The sequence below is a fragment of the Channa argus genome, chromosome 23 (genome assembly GCF_033026475.1).
Source record: "Channa argus isolate prfri chromosome 23, Channa argus male v1.0, whole genome shotgun sequence".
NCBI classification, from domain to species: Eukaryota; Metazoa; Chordata; class Actinopteri; order Anabantiformes; family Channidae; genus Channa; species Channa argus.
Genome location: NC_090219.1, coordinates 2,248,060 through 2,268,102, shown reverse-complemented (window position 1 = coordinate 2,268,102; position 20,043 = coordinate 2,248,060). Strand labels below are relative to the sequence as shown.

General features: G+C 37.7%; 1 protein-coding gene across 23 annotated transcripts in view; it reads left to right on the top strand.

Annotated features, from left to right (window-relative positions):
* Positions 1-20,043, top strand: part of dmd (dystrophin) — a 330,473-nt gene that overhangs the window by 90,288 nt on the left and 220,142 nt on the right. The window lies entirely within an intron of this gene.

The following is a 20,043-nucleotide window of genomic DNA, read 5'->3' as shown; positions in this document are numbered from 1 at the left end:
CCCCATGGGGATGGAATCACTTGTTTTGAATTTCATTCTAATTACATTTCAATGTTTATGTGTGTCTATTTGTGCTGTGTGTATTTAGTGCGTTCCAACACATCAGTCCTATTCCTATTTCCAAAGTTGATTACAAGGGTGTTAGAGGTGTGCCGTTGCCATGGTGACGGAGACTTATGTGAGTGTGTGTGCATACAGTATGTGTGCTCATTTGTGAGAGCAAGTGTGTAATGCTATTGAAATGGAGGCTGATCTAAACTAAATGATTAAACCCTGCTCTTTCCTTACTTCCTTAATTTTTGTCTTTTCATTACCTTCCATTTTCATCTCCTCTTCTATCTTTTTCATCTCCTTTCTTTGTTTCCTTTTGTTCTGCTTTCATCTCCTCTCTTTCCCTCCCCTTTCCTTTTATATTCATCCAGTGTTGTCTGATCTACCCATGACTAAGAAAAGAAAGCACATTTGTGAATTGTGAAAATTTGGAGGTGGGAGGCAAAGAGATAGAAAGGAGATCGCCTCATCTATCCAAACTCACCAGACCAGAATGAGTACTACATCCTAAATAGATAAGTCTCTGAGACACACTTTCACATGGGCCCCATAAGAGTAAGAGGTAGTGAGACAGCAGATGTGAGACTATATGAGGGGAGAAAATGAAGAAGAGGAGGGGAAAGGGGACAAAGAATTGCACAATGAAGGGATGAAGAAATATGAGTTATGGCAGAAAATTGAAGGTTTGGTAACACCGGGCGTGAGAACTGCATGGAAAAAAGCCAGAGAGATGGCTGGAAGTCAAGCAGTGTTGTGTCTGATGTTAGTGTGATTTGCTACTCAGGAAACCATAAAAAGAGACACTTCAGAAATATATTAGGATCTGTCACTAGGGCTGGAAACTTTTTCTTGTTTACCAACCTCAGCTGGTGCTTTATTCAAGACTATCAGCAGCTGATTCCCTGCAACTTGTCGACTCTAATTTACTTTTCTGACACTTACATTTTTATTAAACTTGACTTATATCTCTCTTCCCACTCTTCCCAGAATGCCTTTTATCATCACACAGAACAGACTTGTAGATTTTTTTTATCCCAGATAAATATTGGTGTGTTAAGGCAGGCATACACTTAAACACTGCAGAACTAATTAAAAATGTGTTTCGGTCCTGGTCTGTTCTATTCTGGTTCAGTTGGTTTTCTTCTTTCACTGTTGTAACCTGTGCTGTCCTGTTTTTGAAAGATTTCAGAAAAGTTTAAAGGTTGGATACATGTCAACAGTCGGTCTACTCACTAACCAGCGCCATGGAAACATGTCCTAATTCCCATGAACACTGACTAAATTATTCATGTAACAAGAAATACAGGAAATAGCAATTGACACACTTTTCTTTACATGATGTTGGTTAATGTAGAGCCATCACTCCACCCTGTGTTTAAAAAAAAGACGTCTAACGTCTATAAGATAGGATATTATGCACAGTAGATGATGATAACTTCAAACTCTGCAATTTTTCTCTGAGAAACTCCTTTCTGATATTGGAATATGTAGCTCTCATTAAATCCAAAATGAGCCAATATTTGGCAAGGCATTTCAAAATTTCTCAATTTCAACATTTGATATGTTATCTATATTCTATTGTGAATAAAATAAAAGTTTATGAGATTTGTAAATTATTGCATTTCTTTTTTATTCACAATTTGTACAGTGTGCCAACTTTTTTGGAATCGGGTTTGCATTAATAGGGAACAAAAAAGGAGACGAGATAAAAACAATAAATCTCAACAACATTTTATTTACATTAAAAAAATATACTTTACTTGTTGACACTTGTAGCCTCAGGTAAACTGAAATTTGTTCTTGATGCATAACTTCAATTTAAACTAAAGTCTTTAAAATGTAAATGGTGGAGAAAAAAACTACTTGGAGTACTTCCCAAGCCCCAGATCAGTTTTCAACAAATATATCCTAATATATCCTATATCCAAATATATCCTAAATTAAAGTTATTATCTATTTATTTTTATCTCCTCACACATCTCTAGAGTATATAGGACAGATATTAGACACTGCATACATAGCCTATAAGTCACATGAGTGCTGTTCATGCTACAGGATGTACTGGGATTCAGTGAAAATCAAATTATGCTTTACTATCCCCCAATTCATTAAATTTAAGGCAGCACAAAAGTGGTCATTGAACGCAACGTTACAAAGTGCTTCCTGTTCATAAAGACTAGTATTTGTGAGTCATGACATCTAGTATCTGGATCAGTTGGCGTGTAACAAATGTGGTTTGTCAGGTATTAGGGTATAAAGCCCAATGAAGTTGTCTCTTAATGTTGTTTCTTCCATTTGGTATTAAAACACTGTTAGATTTCTTTTGTAACTGTTTTAAAAGCCAAGTTTTACTAATTAATTGCTAATTATTATTTTTTTCTTACTAAGGTCAGAACAAACCATTAACTCCACCTTGAATAGCTACTGATTAAGAGAAACAGATAACCGAGACGGTGGCTCAGCATTTCACACCCTGGCTGTCACTGTTTGCTCAGATCTTTAAAAAAACTAACTAGTTGTCTGAGACGAGAGAAAAGAGGACGGAAAATGTTGATGTAGCTAAAGATACGAAAAAGAAAGAAGAAATTAGAGGAGAAGGTTGGCAGCAGATGCAGAATTTTCTAATGTTAGGAAAGTAGGACTTTTTTGTTAAGTGTTGAATGCCTTTTTATGCTGATGATAAAATAATATACTGTATAGTAATAACATCTCAGTGCCTCCAATGTGACATCTCCACTGTTATAGAGAATGTGAAGTTGCTGTCACCCTGTGGATTAAAGGACTCTGTCCGTTTAATTGCACCATGTTGTAAAAAGTCCACACCGTACCAAAGTGATGTGTTACATAATGTGTCACCTTATTAGTGTAGTTATATTATTATTGCTTTATGCAGTAAAGCCTTACCACTTTTTGAAACCATACGTGTGGTTGATGACTACTCTCATCCTGCCAGTGTTCTGAATTTGGAGGTTTTGCACTCAGGCACTGCAAAATTGTATATGAGGGACTTTGAGGGATTTAAAACTTTTGAAGTGTATATACTCTGTCCAAAAACAAGGTAAATGAAGTTGTGCACATATGTGAGTGAAGATGCATCAAGGGTCGGTAATCCAGACTTGCATTGCCAAGTAATAGAGGTCTACCTGATTTATTGTTGTTAATTTGTCCAAATAGTGTTTCCTGGCAAGTCGATTTATCTCTCTCGAGTCTCTCTTCTTTTTCTCTCCCAACCTCCATCTCTTCCCTTCTCTGTCAAATTTAAACAAAAGGTAGTTTGGAATAGTTGGAATAATCACTCTGAAAATAGCCTCTAGATTTAGTTACTATCTAGATTTAGTTTTCGTTGCGGTGAACCTGTAGAGTGACTCTCTATGTGACAATGTGGACTGAAGTGCTGCCATATGTACTATTATCACTCAGCCAGTATCTCAGCTTGTACTTTATAGCTGTATGCAGTGACTTTGTCTCAGAGCTGCCCTCCAGCATCCCTAAATGCTGAAAAATGTCTTGTGAGATTTCTGACCAGGTCTGAATCAAGCTGTGAAAATTAAGGGCTGTCACACAGTTACAACAGCTGAGTGATTCTTTCCCAAGTCAAAACTAATCAAAAACTACTTATGGAGCAGTTTGGGAAAAGTGAGACTGAATTTAGTGCTTGTTCTGTGGAGAGCTTCAGGAATTGTGGATGTACTTTAGATTTAAAGGTCACTGTAGACATAGCAAACTGCCAGGCCTATCGTTTAAAGAGACGATCATGATTTACTGATTTACTGTATGCAGACTGTGCTTTTGATGATGCTGACACTCTTTGTGTACTTATACTCATACTTATTAAACTCTAATACTGTGCCTGATACCACCTATGTATTGGTAGAAAGGTCATCTATGGTTTAGAGCTGTTTTAAGATAACTGACAGTGGAACATTTGATTACCATCAGTAAAAAGCACAATCTTTACAAAGTACCAAGTAAGTATGAGTCACTGGGGTGAAATGAGTGTAAACTATGAACAGTTTATTTAGCTTGTTTTCTAGCTCGTCTGTTCACAAGATTGTGATTGGAGTGTTACTGCGAGAAAATAAATCAGCAAGTGCCTGCACATCAGAATCATATCAATATTGTCCTTTAGCTCCACCATTAAACAAATATACTGTTTTCTTTTTTTTTGGGGGGGGGGGGGTCCTTTTAGTCCTTTTAGTCGGCATACTTGCACTGCCTGATAGAGACCCACAAATTCATGCATGTATCCATGTAGGTCCATCATTTGCTCTGGTGACTCATGTCACCACTTTAGCATGAACTCTGTGGAGTGATACAGGCTTTTAGAGTAGCATTACCTTGTAGCAGCTGTAAATCTGAATGTTAATTCAAGTTGTGCTGCATGTTGTCAGGTCATGACATTCACAAATACATTGATACGAATATAATACAATTCTAACATGTTGAGTTAAAAGTAATAATTCCGACTGCCTCATCACATTGGTCTGAAATCTGTCTGTACAGTCAAACAGTGCCTTATTTACCATTGTGAAAAGGGGGGAGGGGAGGCACCGTGTGTCTCTAAGTCAGTTCAATGGTCAGTCCACCAGTTTCTCCACACTGAAATATCAAATAACATGTACTGAATGGATTGAAACAAGATGCATGCTGACTTTGGTGATCGTCTCACTTCTCCTGGTGTTCTACCAGCAGTTTGAACTTTTTTAGCTTTTTAGTAAAATATCTTTCCTACAAATGAATGGATTGTGTTAAAGTTTGCTATAAATACCCATGATGTCAGGTTGATAATTCAGGGTGTTAAGTGAAATGTCTCAGTAACTATTGAGTGGATTAAAATTTAGTAATTCATGTTTTATGCTTTTTTGTATTTTAATTGTAATGCGATGATGGGTTTCTGTAATAAACAACAGCAAAGCTGAATTTGTAGAAAAATCAAACAAAAACAAAATGTGTTGTCTCCGTGTGACCTGTCGACCTTGGTGCTAGACTTTCCTAGGGTTTCTTTTCAGTCTCCATAGACTATTTCAGGGTCCTCACAATGTCACAATGTGTACGAACATTGTCAGTTCATAAACTGACCTCTGTTTTAGGTTTGAACGCCCAATTACACAGTTTCACTCACCAACTTTAATATTGAATCCAAGGCTCACTGCTGTGCTTGGCCTACCAGTAGGCTGCTGCAAGCTAGTCAATTAGAAAATATGGACTCTATTTAAGGATTGGCCTTAAAGGGCTAGTTGCTTTCTATGGCTTTAGCTTAGGGTGTAATTGTACATAAATACTAACCTCTGACTTCCCTGTACTAAAATATTTCTCTGCTTCTAGCTGAAAAAACTACTCCAGATGACATCACCCGAAGGAGTTTTTCAACATTAGGAGTTCAGATGATGTAATCTGGGGGAGCTCTAGAAAAGCAGGTTGACCATGCTTACAAACTCCATACTATGAGCAACAAGATGACATAAGATCAACTGAAGGTTCTTTTTAAGTGATGTCATCTAGAGGCATTTTTCAGCTAAAAGGAGAGAGATAGTTTGATACAGGGAAGTCAAAGGGATGTTTATTGGCATTTATGTACCCGTACTACCCAAACTACAACCAAATGAATCATTTTCAAAGTGCAAACTGAAAATATTATATTATATAATATTATTATACTATATATAATATAATATAGAAATATTATTACAAAAGTGAAAATGGCAGTTTACATTGATTTCTTATTGCATCACCCAATTATCTCGCTCTAACCCTAACCACACATCCATAGAACAAAGTTTTCTGTATGGACTGTAACTACAGCAATACTTTACAGTAGAGCTGAAAGCACAAACACAATGGTGTAGGTTGTGAAAGTCAATTAAGTAAAGAAACTCAAGCTACTAATTGAATTGATAAAAACATCCCTACATGTGAGTTTTTTTTGAAAAATTAAGATTTTTTCAACGCAATAATCACAAAATCCTGGAGCGACTGATAATTTGAAGGAAGGAGAAAGGTTTGACTGAAAGTCCTCAGACGACGCATCACTTTTACCTTAGTGAGTTCCTCGAAATTGTTTAAGCAGTGAAAGGAAGAGATTGTTTGTCTGTCCAGCATGATTGTTTTACACGTGTTGAAGCCCAAATCAGCAGTGACTTACTAAAATCCTACTTGTATTGATGTTTTTATTTAAGATTTCTTCTCCTTTTTTCTTTACTTACAAATACATGCTAGAAAAACACTCCCCAAACATAATGTACCCTCAAGCATTGCTTATCACAGTGATTTAACAAACCAGGGTCACACAATCCTACATTAGGGCTTTTTTGCTTTTGTGCATGATAATATAAATATATTTTTATTATGTGTTTTACCTTGAGGTGTTGACACACAAGCACATGGTTGTTTTTGATGACACAAATCAATTAGCGTCTCTTATTTATTTTTACTAACCATCTTATATTTGTTTTCATTTGCTAGAAAAAATTAGACCCTCTGGGGAATGAACTTGACATGGCTTTTTAGTTGCACAATAAAAGCATGAAATCATCATGAAATCTTGTTCTATGACTCACCTAATCTGGAAAAACCTATATTTGGATGCAATGAGAACATCTGGTGGAAAGGGCACAAACTAGACACAGTGTTAACTGCTGCTGCTTAAAATAATGTCACATCTGCCTGGAAATGACAATAAGCACTAGGAGTGGAAAATCACTATGAATGTGTGTTTTTCTCTTAGCGTGGGTGTCTGTCTGCATCACTAATTGCTGCACACTTGTAGCTCATGGAGGGAAACACACTGAATCCGTGCTCAGAGATATTAATTAAATACAGTAGATACATTTTACAGCTTTCTGTGTCAGGAGTTGCTGATGGCATTCTGCATTACAGATGCAGAGCTCATCTCAGTTTACATCCTGTCAGAAGAAACTTTAAGGTGTCTTGTTTTGTTTGTCTATTTTTAATGGTTGAAAGTGAAAGCCTGAATATAACTGCAAACATGGATCAATGAAATTTCTATTGATAAATGATACATTTCCTGTTTTGTATCTAATTTATGTTTGCTCAAAATGCTTCTTTTTGGTCTCAAGAATAAGGCACTAATAAAATACCAAAGAAATAGATAGATTTGAAATAGCAATAACTTAAATATATTAATCATTTTGAGGTTCATCTTTTTATTTAATGGCTCCACAGGGAAATGTTTACATAGTTTAATGTTTTTTTCTCTTAATGTGAATTACTGCATTATGTTAGTTCTCATTCGGTCTGGGATGGTTTCTGTCTCTTTAATAGCAGCAGATTTGTAGGCCTCCACAGTCTTAACAGGCAGCATTCACTAAAGGCCGAATTATGCTTCTCTGTCAATACAAGTAAAAGTCGACGTGGATTTACACTCGGATATATTCGCATGTGTAACTTGTATACTTGCAAAGCAGATGTATGTGTCTGCAAGAGGGCAGTTTGTCAAAATGTTCCTTTATGGAAACAAAAAGTCATAAGTCGAAATACACATCTCAAAACACAATTAAAATGAAATGAGGACTAAAGACTGAATAAAGCCACAGTAAAACAACAGAATATATATACAACATATATATATATATATATATTGTAAATATTTTTTTAGATCAGAGTGAACATCTAGACAGGTATGAATGGTTATGTTTCTTTTATATTCTTTTTCTTTCTGGTTCTATCCTTGTTTTGATCCTGACATTATCCAATCATTGTGGTCGACGCACATCTCCGCACAACGCATTGTTAAGATTTGGGAGGTGTGCACGTCGGGGCCTCTGCAACCCTCTGCGAGCTAAGATTACTTATAACCCCCTTTTCTGTATAGGTCTGCGATGTTTATATGTATCAAGGGAGAAGCTTAAATCGACTTTAACTCCAAACACAGAGAACTGTCTCACAGATTTATTTAAGTAAAATCTAGAGTAACCAAACGTTGCATATCTGCATATGTCAACATTGTTTTTTCTTTTTAGCAGTCCTGTAGTAAAAATACTGTACAGTATTTCAAGTGGTGGTATTAGATTTTAAATTGATCCACTCAATAACGTACAGCCCTTAAGGAATTAGTCTTATAAAGTTACAATAAATAACAGCCTGTAAGACTTAACATTCAAACTGAAATAGCTTAAAGCTTAAATATCTTGCTTAAAAGACATGTAAAGCATAACCAGTGGAGCTCAATGAAATAGGAAAACTTTTCTTGTGAGGACGTACATAAGTAATGTGTTAGCAATAATGTTAACATTTTCAATATGTAAAGTAAACACTTGGTAATTGCCAGTATGCAGGGGAGAAAAGTACAATAAATTGCAATGTAAAAATATAAAACTTTAGTAATGCAGTGACTTATGAAAATACCTGATGTGCAAACATAATTACAGTAAAATCTTTATATCTCACATGTTCTTTGTGTGTGAGATTAACTTTTCTAACATCACACATATTTGCAAGACTAGATCTTGACAGAGATCATGTCAGCATTACATCAGTTCTTAGACATATTTACTGTGTACACAATTTCTTACAGCTCAGTTGTGCAAAAAAGTGTATTGATGACCACATCCAGCTTCTACCATCACATAAAAAAACATCAGTAGATCTTTGAACTTAAATGTTTGACATTAACCTGATTCTCACTGCTAAGATTGAAAATGGGTTGATACAGTATTTGCCACTTTAGTTTAAGACAAACAGTAGCTGTTGATACCGAAAAAGTATGACTATGAATCACAAGCAGGCTACAGTACGAAGATTCATTATCCACTGTGGTCTAATGCTGTTTTCTTTATGATCTTCGACAATAAGCTGATATCAGGTTTTTGGAAAACCTAGACAAAAACTTTTGTAATGAAGCCTTAAGAACAGACTTAAATCTAAACTTTTGTTGTACAATGATCTCAACATTGACATTATCCAGCACAATGTAGTAAGTAAATAAGAGATTCACAGTATTTAATATCGATGCATCCTAACTATAACCCTTGGAATACAACCAGCTCTCTTATTCTGGAATTCCAGGCACTGGCACTGGCCGTCTGAAAGAAATCCTTTTCAGTCGCCTGTGTGCTCAATGCAAGGTTGTCTTTCTTTAATTGTCCCCTGGTCTCACATTAGATTGTGCAGGTTATGGAGCATCTTCTGTGTCATCGTTTCTTTGTGATTTACTTTTGCGTCGCCCGAGACGACCTGTTAGAAAATTCAATTACAGAAGCTGACACTTAAAACATCCCCGCTTTTGTTTTGTTTTGATAGTTTGACAGTGGGTTTGTGTCTGACATGGGGGATGGAGAAAAAAACTATAGAGATTTTACCTTATGACAAACACAGTGTTTGCTCTGGAGTGTTCCCTCATTTATTTTTTTGTCTAAGACAAAGTGATGAAAAAGTCTATGAATAAATTCAATTTCACCACAAACTTCACAACACTTAGTCAAGTGAAACACACACACACACCACACACACACACACACACACTGCTGCATATTTGCCAAAATATACAAACTTGGCATGCTGTGTAAAAAAACAGGGACCTATTGTGTTCTTTGAACATCTGCTTCACTGGTTAATGCCGTTGATTAATAGTTAACTTTCTGACTATTTTTATTTTGCTAGTAGTGCATGTACTGTCCCTCATAAACCAATAAAACATCTTTTGCTTTTAAATTATTGCAGCAAAAGCCGAAATCTGTTTTGACAGCTGCACCTCCCAAGGCAAACAATACCTGTAAATATTTTTCGTAGCCAAGTTTTAGGGCGTGATATGAGCACTGGTTTGTGGCTTGTGAGCTACAGTAACTCAAGCTGCTGCAAAGTGTGGGTGATGATTGTCAGAATCCCACAAAAAGCAGCTATACTTACTTGACCTAAGCTGTAATCTACGGCTGCATTGACAGTCAAGTGCAGTTTGTCCTCGCCCACAGAAGCCCTGGGATAAATGGACTGTGACAGACACATAAATAAACGTTCACATACAAGTGAAAGAGATGTGGGAAATGAAAATGTATTTACTGTTAGTAGAGACTACATGTCATTTTCCTAGATTTATTATCCTTCTGTTTATGGCCAATCTCTGTTTAGACTTTAGGGAACTTTATTTACTCTTAAAAAACACAGATTATTATTGTGCTTGTCATTATTTCTGTGTGTGTTTAGCATTGTGTTTATCAGTAATGGTGTATGGCTGCAAATCCCAGCTTGTGTTGAAAGAAGATGAAAAGGTGCATGAAATAAATAGGCTTGCTTTAGAAGATGCTGATAATTTCACAGTTGGGTTTTTTGCAGATGCTGAAAACAGGCTGCCCTTAAAATTACCCCTCAGAAGTACCATATTGGTGTTTCAATATTAGGAAGAGGTTTTTCTTTTCTGCTTCCTCTTCTTTTTCAACTCATACAGTAACATGCTTCAATTCATCACCTGAATCTTACCTTCAACATTTTATATATAAAAATATTGTACATTTTTTCAAATTAATTATTTCATAACAAAATTTTAAAATCATATGTCCTATTTCAGTACTTTCATGTAATCAGTTGTTGGATGACTGTTTAAATGGTTAAATCTGGACCAAAACCAACGCCTAAAAGAATTTTCCACTTTACAGGGAGCAATTTGATAGACCATAAATTGGTGCTGAGTCAGCAAATAAAAAAATTATCTAGCCTTTAAAGTGTAAAGATTCTAATCTAAAGTCTTCAGGGCCACTTGCTTCCAGTTGTTCTAAAAAAAGGATTTTTTAAAGGGAGGATGTGGCTTAGGAGGGGTCGCCAGTTTGATCCTTATCGCTTCCTGTCCATATGTCAAACTGTCCTTGAGTAACGCACTAAAGTCAAAGTTGCTTTCTCTGGGTCAGCCGAGGTCCTTGGTGTCATTGGTGTGTGTTTGTGTGTGTGTGTGAGTATGAGTGTGTCTGTGTGGCTGAATGAGTAGAAAAATTATGCTTCAGATGAGGTTGAAAAGTGCAGACCATTTAATATTTAATCATGATACCTTTACCTGAATTAGGCATCTCTTGCCAGAGTCCAGGGTTGCAGTGTTGGTTACCATCAGATTAAGATTTTGTCTGAATATCCATTTATTTTTCCACCTGTGGTTACCGGTTTTATATAACATTTCAACGTGGTGTGTGATGAGAAGGAGGCAGTCAGAATCTTTTTCTCACCATTGTTGTAATGCTCTGAGTCGCACCTTGAATTTTCACCAAAGTCAAGGAATCGATAAACGCAGGTTCCAAGTTGAACTTTTTAGAATAATTGCCGCATAAAAATCTTTGAAAACCAACATGTAATATAATGTGCTGTGTCAGTCTCAGTAAGTCAAGTCAAGTCAAGTCAAGTCAAGCTTTATTGTCAGTTCTTCCACATGTACAGTACATACATACAGAGAACTGAAATTGTGTTTCTCTCGGATCCATGGTGGTTACAGGTAGTTTTAAAAGTGGAGCCTAAGATCTAGATTACATATAAATATAAAAATATAAAATACAACTGCACAATACAACTATACAATAAGGGGATTGAAGAGTATACTAATAAAAATAAAGTAAAATAAGTAAAAGCAGCGCAAGGCACATGGCAGATGGAGTGCAAACCAGTAAAGTGTACATCAGTGCAGGTAACAGAATTAGTGCAAAAAAGCTTATTCAGTCTGGTTAAAGTGGCAGAGTGACAGAGGGCTCAAGAGCAGTTCTTTAAATTAAGTTGACATATGAGGTAGTAGGGGGTTATAGTTCTGTGCCTGAGGCAGAAGAGGGAAGCGGGGGCAAGTTCGGGAGCGAGTTCAGCTTCCTGACAGCCTGATGAATGAAGCTGTCCTTCAACCTGCTGGTCCTGGCCTGTAGGCAACGCAGTCTCCTTCCTGATGGCAGCAGGCTGAGGAAGCTGTGTGACGGGTGAGTGGGATCACCCGCAATGCAGAGGGCTTTGCGGGTGAGATGGGTTCCATAAATGTCCTTGAGGGAGGGGAGAGAGACACCAAAGATCTTCTCAGCTGCTCTCACTATGCGTTGTAGAGTCTTCCGGCAGGAGGCGATTCGGGCCTCATACCACACAGTGATGGAGCTCGTCAGAATGCTCTCGATGATGCCTCTGTAGAAGGTGTACATGATGGGGCGCGGGGCTCTGGCTCTTCTCAGTTTGCGGAGGAAGTAGAGGCGCTGCTGTGATTTTTTTGGCTAGTGCTGCAGTGTTCTCGGTCCAGGAGAGGTCCTCTGTGATGTGCACACCCAGGAACTTGGTGCTGCTCAACCTCTCCACAGTGGCACCGTTGATGGTTAGAGGAGCATGCTGAGTGTGCGCTCTCCTGAAGTCAACAACAATGTCTTTCGTCTTCTCCGCATTCAGAGAGAGATTGTTGTCACTGCACCACCTGGCCAGGCATCTTACCTCGCTCCTGTAGTTTGTCTCATCGTTGTTGCTAATGAGACCCATCACAGTTGTGTCATCCGCAAACTTAAAAAGAGGTTTGAGTTGTGTGATGGTGTGTAGTCATGGGTAAGCAGGGTGAAGAGAAGGGGGCTCAGCACACATCATTGGGGGCCCCCAGTGTTCAGTGTGATGGTGCTGGATGTGTTACTGCCAACCCGTACTGCCTGAGGTCTTCCAGTTAGAAGACTTGATGTGGTGCATGACTAGCCATTCAAAGCACTCCATGATAATCGGAGTAAGTGCAACTCGACGGTAGTCATTGAAGCAGGATGGAGACGGCTTCTTCTGGACCGTAATGATGGTGGTGGCTTTGAAGCATGTAGGTACAACAGCCGGATGTAGAGAGATGTTGAAAATGTCTGTGAAGACATTGGTGAGTTCTGATGCACAGTCTCTCAGTACACGCCCAGGAATGTTGTCAGGACCCGGAGCTTTTCGTGCATTGATCCTGCTGAAGGATCTCCTCACACTGTTTGGGGTCAGCGTCAGCACCTGGTCGCTGAGAGGAGGTGGAGTCTTCTGTGCAGTGGAGCTTTTTTGCTTTTCAAAGCCAGCGAAGAAGGCGTTCACCCCGTTCAGCCGTCCGTGGTGGGGGCCTGTAGTCCGTAATGGTCGGTATTCCCTGCCACAGGCTCCGAATGTCTCTGCTGTTGCTGAACTGATCTAAACTGATCATTGTGTTTTATCCTGAGTTAGTTGGACTCCTCACTTGATAAGGCAGCTTGAAAAAGACTACAGCGCCGTCCCCCCACGGCCCCATTTTTGGAACCAGCGCACGAGTCTTACTTAGTTTAGCAAGACAGCAGTCAGCTACTAAGATGTCTGGAGTTTTGGTAAATAAAAGCTCAGGAGGTCCTGCAGGATGGCTTCAGTGTTACGAACTGGCACCTGCTTATGGATGTTCATGGTTAGGACATTGAAGGAGTATTGTTGCATCATGCAAGTAGATCTACTTTTCCCCTTAATGAGAAATCATGAATAAACAAGGAAATCAAGAGTATTCTCAACAAGAAAAAGAGGGTGTTTATGGCAAGAGACAAGGAAGAGCACTGAGCCACAAAGAACTTTAAGTAGACTGAGGGAGGCAAAGTGCCGTAGCCTACAGCACAAGATAAGGCAGAATAACATCAAAGAGGTGTGGAATGGAGTGAAGACAATGACTGGCTACAAGAAGTCACACTTTTTTTGTGTGTGTGTGTGAATTTTCCTTCGGGATCTTTTGTAGTGGCCACATGGTTAAGGACTGAATGTTTTCAGGTTGCGGTTTCACACATAAAAATCACAGTGGGAGATTTTCTGAGGCAGAGTTGTCACATAGGGAGAAACTCTGTTTGATATCAGTGAGGGGTAAATGCCTGGTCAAAGACAAAGTATGTTACAGAGATCACAGTATTTTGTTTACAACACCCACACAAAAAAAGGTGCCCCTGATAGAAATGTCATCAACATGCCTGCTCATTCATTTAAATCCTGCAGACAATACGCACATTGACTTGCTCTGACTTTGTACCAGAGGGCAAGCAGGATAAAGTCCAGGCCAGTTGGAAAGCATGTATAGTACAATGTAGTAGTGCAATTGTGCTATACCCAGAATTCACAAATAAATATTTTACCATCTGTGAAATGCCCTGCATTTCATGTTCAATTGTAGGAAAGGACTGCCAGTGTTGTCCTTAATATCACCATAGTGTAAAAAGAAACATAAGGTTTTATGATGCTGATAAGCTATCAGACAGGTCAGATATAGAAATGGTACCTTTAATTTGCAAGATTAAGTCTGCATAAATCATTTTTATCACCAATTGTAGTCATGTTTTCAAAAAGTAGGATACGCACAGTACTCGAATTCAAAGTCAGACTGATTACTACAGATCAACATCTTGTGTAAGATTGATATGACTAAAGTGATGCTGGAAGGAATATTCTGTTTTCATTCTTACTGAGCAGTCACAGATCAGGTCCATTTTGGTGCAACTGCCCCTCCAGCTCATCTTGCTTAATGATACTTAAGAGTCTTTAGACGTGAAGGAGAAATTGGGGCTATTTTTGTTGCAGACAGTGCTGCAACAGAAATGGCCACAAGAACAGCATAAAGAATCGAAAATGGTGCAATTTGATTTGCTGTAAAATCGTTAATTCGTCTGCCCGGGATGGAGTCTTGGAGTAGGATGTGTGTTTGCAAAAGTTTGTGTACAGTGTCAATGATTCTTCAGGTTTAAGTACAGGCCGGTTTCAAAGGTTCAAGTTGGTCTTCTGAGAGGTGTAATTATATGGACATCAATTCAGCCCAGAGAGCACGTGAAGAACTGTTTCCTTTGTAAGAGTGTACTGGAAACATGAAGGCAGCAGTTGCTAAATGGACAAGAGATTTTAATGGGCATGAGTGGGAAGGGGTGAAGAAAGAAAAGTGGGTTTTTTATGTTGTCTCTTCCGGTGTAGTAATATTCAAATGTGCCGATGCCTGTTTTTGCCCTCCTGTGCCCTTGTTTTCTGTTCTTTTATCTACGTTCATCTGTGGTTTCTTCACTTATCACCTACACCCACACACTGTCAAATTCAAATAATGCATCTAATCCCGACACACACACACAGCCTCAGTGCGGAGAACGACTCAATAATGGTGAGTCTCAGGACAATGCCGAGAGGCGTAGGTTGAGGCCAGAGAGAGATGGAAAAAGACAGACAGAGTGAAGGAAATAAGAACTTAAGAGGAAGAGAATGAAATCTGAGAGAATGATTGTGTGTGGGAGACAGTGAGTATAAAATATAATAATAGAGAGGGAAAGAGGGAAGTAAGGAAGGGGCAATGTGAGAAAATGAGATACTGGTAGGTAGAGCTACTTTCTCATAAGATTTATTATTGAATTCCTTTACATTTTTTCCACTCTTCCTTCTTGTGCAATAGCACATAAATGTTAAATAATTTAAATTCCGCAATCCTTTAGTATTTTTTTCTTTATTTTTAAGTTGAAATAAAAGGTTGGTATTGTGTGTGTGTGTGTGTGTGTGTGTGTGTGTGTGTATATATATATATATATATATATATATATATATATATATATATATATATATATATATATATATATATATATATATATATATATATATATATATATATATATATATATATATATATATAAATAAAAGCCAACAGGTTAGATCATAGACTAGGATCATACCATTATGTAAAAGAAGGCGAGTGGGCAGACGTGTCATAATGTTGACTTTGGCCTTTATTCATTTGACTTGTTTGCTGTGGTTCTGTGTTCAGTTATTCATTTAAGGGTTTATTAAAATGTTAAACAATCGAAACTGTATTTTTTGTAATGAAAAAGGTGCAAAATAAATAAGGCTTTTATGAAAACACTACATAAAAATTTGCTTACCAACACATAATCCATTAATAATTGCTAAATAGGCTAAAATATAAGGCTCCAAATGATACTAAATTAAGAGAATTAAGAGAAGAATTAAGAGAAGAAGTGTAAAATACTTTGGGTACCAGTAAGGTAGGAACCATAAGTAAGTAAGGACCATTTACAGCTGATTTCCAAGGTGTTCCCGAGTTCTTGCAGTGATTTAAACTACAGAATTATGTATTTTTTAATGCCTATTCAGTGTTGTTCTATTTCTTATGTTGCTTGCCCTTTGGCTGTAGCATAATGAACCAATCCCTGTGCACTCGCACCAACTGAAGCAGTATAGTCTACACCCACCGCTGAGTGGGCCAAAAGTTCGTACTTTATCGCTCTCATGGTGGTGATGGTACCATAACAGAGAGGCGACTGTAGCGCTTCATTCCTCTTTTTCCTTCAGCCTCGTGCTGACCAATTCCTTATCTACAGAGCAAAAATGTCCTTTTAACGCAGCAGCAAAACAGATGTGGGAGCAAAGCTAAGGAATAGCTTCCTCTGTGGCACTGCTTAGATGGGTGTCAGTGGAAGACATCTGCCTGGCAGCATCATGGTCCTTCACGTGCTCTGTCGTCTGGTTTTATCTTCGAGACGTTTCACGCCCCTCACTCTCCAGTCTATGCTTTCCGTCCCCCAGAGTGCACACTCTGGTGACGGTGCATTTGTCTTATCTCTCTCCGATGAGTCCCCAGGCCCTCTGTGGACTCATCGAGTGCGGGGCACCCCCTCCTACTTTCTTCTGTTCTGCCACTGCCTGCCGGTGAATTCGCAAATGTAGGTCAGTTTTTAAGGAAGTCTCCGCCCTTATGGTGTGACTGCGGACGTAATTGAGCACACCATGAGAGCGATAAAGTATCAATTTTTGGAGCACTCACTGGTAGGCGTAGACTATACTGCTTTAGTTGGGGTGAGCGAGCAAGGATTGGCTGCACAACATAGTCACAGAAGCTGGAGTTACAATACGTAATAATCGATTTTCAGATGTTTTTTAAATGTGTTTTAAATATTCAGAAATTTGTCAGTTTCAGCCTTTGACATGTAGTCTTTGTACTATTTATTATTAGTAGTATCTATACAGTGTTTCAGAAGGTCTAAAAATTAGGTTAGTAAATTGTCAATGCAACAACAAACATTACCAAAAAATTATGACATCTGGAATTGACTGTTTGCCTGACAGAACTTATCACTGCTTTTCCAGTTTTGGTGTGGATAGTATGGCTAAACATGAAACAGTCTGGACAAAAGCATCAAGAGCACCTGAAAATAGATTAAACAGTTGCAGCAGTGGTTGAGGAGGAGCTGCTCTATCAATTACAAGTGCTGATCAGACTGTGCATGAAGTCATTCTGTAGTGTCAAAATAACAGAAAAAAAAAAAACCATTACTCACTACATGGCATTAAAACTGCAAACGTAAACTTTACCGAAGAGCATGCAAAGCCTGAACCAAAATAAATGAGTTTGGATCAGAAGTAATCCAACATGTTCAGTGTGGACCTGGACAGGACTATCACAGTGACTGCACAGTGCCCAGCATGAATATAAACGGTGCAGGGGAGATGACATTTAAACATGACACTATGAATGTGAGTTTGTTTACCCAAACACTGAATGAAAAGATGACCCCCGCTTTCAAAGAGCTCAGCAGGAGTGGAATTTTCCATCTACTGCATATATGTTCTGGCCAAATACATCCCCTGACTCAAATATAATATAACACTTTTGGGGTATGTTGAAGCTGAAGGTGGAGAAAAAGAGAGCAGGTGAAAACAATGAGTAGAATTACTTTTTTCTGTTTTTATTGGATGTGTCTTTCTGAACTTTGGGCTTACGAACTACGAACAACTGTATTACATGGATAAGATTCATAATCAATTACCGTTTTATTGATATTAACCAGGAGTGCACTCAGTGTTGTTGCATACTGTGTATTGTGTCTATTTTTCTACACATTTCTGGGTCATTTCTGCTTTTTTCCTCTTCTTCCTTTCTGTCTCATTGCTGGTTGTAATGCATTTTAGATGCAGGAGTGGGGACTTTGACATGGCAGCCATGGTTGAAATATTGCACGATTGATGCAGTAAAAGACATTTCTGCTATAGTGGCCAGGACAGTAAGAATATAGGAAAGATTATGCTCCTGGCAAAAACATGAATAAAAAAATGGAGGCTGACTTTGCTTTGGTTACTTATTTTCTATGTCCTTTCTCTTTTCATGTCTTTTAAATCTTCTATCCATTATTTTAGTAGGCATTTTCTCATCATGCTAAATTAAATGTTTCTAAATAATTATTCCAGAAAAGCTGATTTAAAATTTGTTACGACACTGCTAATAAATTGTGTTCATGTAAAGGTTATTTGCAATAAAATAAAAGTATGGCTCAGTCAGCCTAATAAATAATGTTAAAATTTTTAAACTAGCAGCTGAGGTCAGTGATGTGCGTTAATCGGTTGTGTCCACAGTTTCTTCTGCAGCTGCCCTGGAGTATGTGGAAAGACTGTTGAGTAGAAAAGGTAAAGATTAGAATTTAATTTTTTAGGTTTATAAACACCTGGACACCCTTTATTACAATTCTCTGAAAAAAAATCAGCCTCAACATTAATTAGCTAGGTACTGGCTAGTTTAAAGTACACTAAAAGTGGTGGACAATTTATACATGTAAAATTTTTGACTAATAGTAGTGGATAGTTGGTTGAATTAAAAAGTTCTCCATAAAAGATTGAAATTGTTAGCAAATGTAACTGAATGGAACTTATTGGCTAAAAGTAGTTAATAAAATTGGAAGAAGGTTTTGCATAAAAGACTTATCTAAAAGAAACAGTTAAAATTGTTGGCTAAAAGTGACATTAGCAGCTAGGTTAAATGGGTGAATCATCTAGCTAGCTAACTAATGATAAAGCTTTTTGGGCCTGTAGTTAAACTAGTTACCTTAGCTAAGTAGTTACTAAGTATTGAAAACAGAAACTCTGTTAGCTAAATTTGTTGAACTTTTTGGCTAAAAATAGGGAATAAACAAAAGTGGTTAGTTAAAAAGTCATATATAAAAGTGTGAAATTCTTAGCTAAAAGTAACACTAGGGCCTCATGGCTGGATTAGTCAAAATAATTAAACTGCTCAGCTAAATGTGGTGTTGAATTCTTAAAATGCTAACTAGAAAGAATTGTTAGCCTAAAGTAATGGTATGTTTTGAAATTGTTTGATCAAAATCATGAATCAACAGGTGAAATAGAAAGATATAGCTAAAAATAACTGATAAATTGCTGACCAAAAGTAATGAAAAAAGGTGTAAATTGTCAATGTTAAATAACAATAATGAATGGCACCAAAAGGTTGAAATGGTTAGCTGGAAGTATAAACTATTGACAGTGATGAAACAATCTAGTTATTTAGCCTAAAGGTATGAATATATTTTTACAGTTGTTATACCTAGTTATAGAGTAGAGATCAATGGTTAGTTAGCTAACAATAGTGAATAAATGATTAAAATATCAGTTAAAAGCAATGGTTAGATATAAATACAGTAAGCGATGTAAATAAGTATAACAGAATTAATAACTGAAATTCTTTCTTTCTTTATTTTTTGTCTATTGCGCTTATCCCGTGAGTTCAGGGTCGGCACAGCAGATAATTGTCCGCATGTTGATTTGGCACAGTTTTCACTCTGGATGCTCTTCCTGACGCAACCCTCCCCACTTTATACCAGGCTTGGGCCGGCACTGCACAGCTGGGGATGAGAATGGGCTGTTAGGGGTTCAGTGTCTTGAACAGAGACACTTGGACATATAGCCGGAACCAGGGACCGAACCACTGACCCTGTGGTTCGTGGACGACTGCCTTACCAACTGAGCTAATTGAAACATAAAAATATAAATGGATGAACACTGGGACTATTTATTTAAAAGTAAAATAGATAGTTAAAATGTTTAAAATGTTTTAGACCCCATACATAGTCAATATATCATGGAGCAATAAGCTGTAGGCCTGTTTCACTTATGGTACAGCTCTCAAACAGCAGTTCTTCTGTACACTCAGGGACTCTCTTACTTCTTTTACTTTAGGCACTGGCACACTCATGTTTTAAGCATAAATGACTGAGCTTTGATTTTTCTTCCCAAGACACATTTTATTAACAGTTTCTAAACTAGGTAAAA